Source organism: Dromiciops gliroides, chromosome 1 (genome assembly GCF_019393635.1).
Source record: "Dromiciops gliroides isolate mDroGli1 chromosome 1, mDroGli1.pri, whole genome shotgun sequence".
Taxonomy (NCBI): domain Eukaryota; kingdom Metazoa; phylum Chordata; class Mammalia; order Microbiotheria; family Microbiotheriidae; genus Dromiciops; species Dromiciops gliroides.
This window is the reverse complement of record NC_057861.1, coordinates 556,657,314-556,661,586: the sequence shown is the minus strand read 5'-3', so window position 1 is coordinate 556,661,586 and position 4,273 is coordinate 556,657,314. Positions and strand designations below refer to the sequence as shown.

Here is a 4,273-nt window from a genome sequence, read left to right as displayed (position 1 = left end):
ACTGATGAAGCTGGGGTACATGATTGTGGTGGAAAGGTATTGTGCTATAAGAAATGACAAACAGGATGATGCCAGAAAAACCTGGAAAGACTCATGAACTGATGTATAGTAAAGTGAACAGAACTGGGAGGACATTGTGCATAGTGACAGCAGTATTGTTCAATGAGCAATTGTGAATGACTTAACTACTCTCAACAATGCAATCATCCAATACAATCCCAAGGGACTAATGAGGAAACATACTATCCACCCCCAAAGAAAGAACTGATAAAAAGAGCACTTGTGGATTGTACATATATAACCTATATCAGATTGATTGATGTCTTGTGGAGAGGGGAGGAAAGGGAGGGAGGGGGAAAGATTTGGAACTCTAAATCTTATGAAAATGAATGTTGAAAACTACTTTACACATAACTGGAAAAAATAAATGTTTGTTGCACTAAAAAAAACACATATATAGGCAACCTTTCTCATATGAAGATCAAATAAGATAATATATTGAAAGTACAAAATAATAGCACTATTTCACAGAATCATTGTCAGGATAAAATTAGAAAATATATGTAATTGATTTATAATAGCTTAAAGTTTGATGTAAATATTAGTTATGATTATTAAGAACATAATGTACTAGGGAAAATAATTTTTCTTCTTATACTCATGATTATCATCATTATAACTGATGAAACAGGCTTCTATACCATGTCTTACCCCAAATAGTGTCAAACATCAATTAAGTAGCACGGACTTGCCCATCCCACAGAACCATCATATGTCTCAATCAAATGAAAACTTTCCATCATTGGTTTGGCCCCTAGCTGCTCACCCTACCTCCTTTTTGAAAAATAAATCACAATCTCAGATCTAGAAATGTCCTTTTCTCTTATTCCAAGTGCATTAAAGAGAAATCCTGGATGCCAGGAAATACACAGAAATCAGAGGAGTGATGTAATGTGATATTTCAATAACTTCTGCTTTGTTTTAATTTTACATATATTGTATAATGCATATGTAGATATCTGCATATGTTCTATGTGGGTGTGTATGTTTGCAAGGATAATACTTTTTGCTTGTCTTTTTACATAACAGTTTCTGAGAAGATAAAAATAAAGTTGCAAATAGTTATGAAGATATCAGCAGGCAGAGGGCAGGCCATCTGTTCTTTCTGGAACAGTAAAGCACATACCAGAAATGCTTTCCTAGGTATACATATGGCTTGCCATGTAAAAATTTATCAAGAAGAAAATATTTCTATATTTCTGCAGAACATTCCCCATGTATTATAAAACTAATTCTTGTCTAGTAATAAAACAAGGAAAATCTGAAATAAGTACAAATAGTACTTACCTCCTAAAGACTGGGATGATTTTAATATTGTTGTGGATAGCAGATTGGAGAGAGGAGAGACTGAAAGAAGAAAGATCAAATACAGGACTTCAAAAGTCCAGGTAACATGCAATATGGCCCTGAACTAAGGCAGTATCCATGTTAAAGGAGAGGACAGACATTGTTGTGCAGGCAGAATTGATAAACTCGGCAAGTGAATGTGTATGGAAGGTGACAGAAATTGAAGATTAAATAGATTAGTATTATGAACCTTGTTGACTGAAAAGATATTGGTGCTCTTAACAGAAACAAAAAAAAAAGTTGGAAGAGTTTTGGGATGTGTGTGGAAATAAAGACATATTAATTTTGAGACACCTAGGGGATGTCTAGCAAAAGCTAGACAAAATAAAAACAGAGAAGTGAGATAAGGGCTGAATATACAGATTTGCTCATCATTTTAGAGAGAGTATATGTCTGTGGTGAGAAATTAGGGCCCTATAATATATTTCATGTAAGGGGTAAATGAAAAAAATAGGATACCAACTTCTCCCAGCAAGGGTTATTTTCTTCCCAGAACTTATACCTGAATAGAAAAAAAAATGTAAAAGAATAAAGAGACAAACAAGTAGGAATAGGACCAGACCTGTGATTTCATTGATTCCCTAAACAGGAAACTCCCTCTACCAGCATAGTTTGAGAGTTTACCTGCAATTAATGGTTTTATAGAGTTCACTAGAGCAGTAAGAGATTGAGTGATTTACCCCAGGTCACTCAGCTAGTATGTGTGACCCAGTATATGTGAGAAAGAATATGAACCCTAGTTCCAAACCTGGCTTTCTACCAACTCTGCCACACTCTCTCTGAGAATGACAGATTAGATAGATAGATAGATAGATAGATAGATAGATAGATAGATAGATAGATAGATAGATAGATAAATAGCTTGATTAATATATATGTAGGGGAAAAGTAAATTTATAAAAATAGATGAGAGAAAATGCTCACATGCATACATACACACAAGGAGAAAGTATATGTGCCGATATCTACAAACAAAACATCAAAATGTAATAGTAGAAAGAGCTCAAATTCAGTACTTCAGAAACTCTACTTTCATATTAGTGACTTAGAATAAAGTAGAAGAAATAGTATGGTGCCATGAATAAAAGAATAAAATTCAGATGGGAACAGAAAGAAATGATGTTTTTATACTTTGCTCAGGTGGTTAATTAGGTCCAATGTGTTGTGACAACATGAACCATTTCACACCCAACCTTTCTATCCTCCACTACCTCCTGAAGTCTGTCCAAGCTCATTGCTTCCATGACACTATCTATCTCATTGCCTGCCATCCACTTCTTCTTTTGCCTTCAATATTTCCCAACATCAGGGTCTTTGCCAATGAGTCTTATTTGCTCATTATGTGGCAAAAAATATGTAAACTTAAGCTCTAGTATTTGTCCCTCCAAAGAAGTATGAAATTATTTCTTTAAGTAGTGACTGCTTTGGCCTCCTAGCTATCCAAGGAATTCTCAAAAGCATTCTCCAGCACTTCAATTTGAAAGTATTAATACAGTGGCACCCAGAGTTCCTTTAAGTTCAACTCTCAAAGCTGTACATTACTACTGGAAAAGCATAGCTTTGACTGTATGGACCTTTGTCAGCAAGATGATGTCTCTGCTTTTTAGTATTCTGTTTAGATTTGGCATAGCTTTCCTTTCAAGTAGCAAGTGCTTTTAATTTCATAGTTACATTGATTATCTGTAGTGATGTCTGAGCCCAAAAACAACAAAAAAAAAAAATTGACCCTACTTCCATTTCTTCTCCCTCTATTTGCCAGAAATTGATTGGACTAGTTGCCATACTGGTGGGTTTTTATGTTAATTTTCAAGTGAACTTATACACTATGTTCTTTTACGTGCATCAAGAGGCTTCTTAAATTTTCTTCACCTACCGTCTGAGTTGTTTCATCAGAATATCTGAGACTGTTGATTTTCTTTTCTTTCTTTCTTTTTTTTTTTACTAAGAACCTTCTTGTTTTTATTGTTAGAATCTGGGTTAATTGAGAGGGATGAAACAAGAGGAGTGGGTGGCTCCAATACCCCACCGGCCATGTTTCACAGGCTTATAGGTGATAGATAATTTGCCCAGGTAGTGTCCAATTATCTCTGGCTTAATTTCAACCTGATTGAAGGTCTTGCTGTTGTAGATGCCCACCATACTGCCACCATCTCTGGCAGGATGATCATGTCTGGAAAGTGTGTCTTCACGACCTCGGGCTTTTCCATGGGACGTGCCTCCTTCTTGGCCTTCCTCAGGAGCTTCAGGAGGGAATGCTGCTTGCACAGCAGACCCCGGTTGAGTCTCCGCCGCTGCCCAGCACTGTACAACTGCATGAGCTGTTCATAATACATGTCCAAGGGGCAGCTAGGTGGCACAGTGGATAAAGCCATGAATTCAGAAGTAACTGAGTTCAAATCTGGCCTCAGACACTTGACACTTACTAGCTGTGTGACCCTGGGCAAGTCACTTAACCCCCATTGCCCTGGGAAAACAAAACAAAACAAAAAAAACAAAAACCATAATACATGTCCAGGAGCTGATCCAGGTCCACACCATGGTATGTGAACTTCCGGAAGGTTTGCTTCTTCTTCTGCTCCACTTCCGCCATTTTGTCTGCTGTCAGGAAAAGACCGCCCCCGATTGCACAGGCTCAGATATCGGGCAACAGCACCCAGCGTCAGTGCACTGGCCCTATATGCGGGCCTGCATATTGTTGATATTTCTACAGGCAACCTTAATTCTGGCTTTTGATTTGGCTACACAAATATGTAGCTGAGTTTTATTTTGGCTCTGACCCAGTCATTTCATTCATTCTGGAGCTACTTGTAGTTGTCTCTGATCTTCCACAATGTGTTAGACACTTTCCAACTTGAGGGTCTAATCT

At 37.2% G+C, this 4,273-nt stretch overlaps 1 pseudogene; it reads right to left on the bottom strand.

Moving 5' to 3' along the window:
- Nucleotides 1–3,384: 3,384 nt before the first annotated feature.
- Nucleotides 3,385–4,042, bottom strand: LOC122751632 (annotated as a pseudogene).
- Between the last annotated feature and the right edge of the window lie 231 nt (nt 4,043–4,273).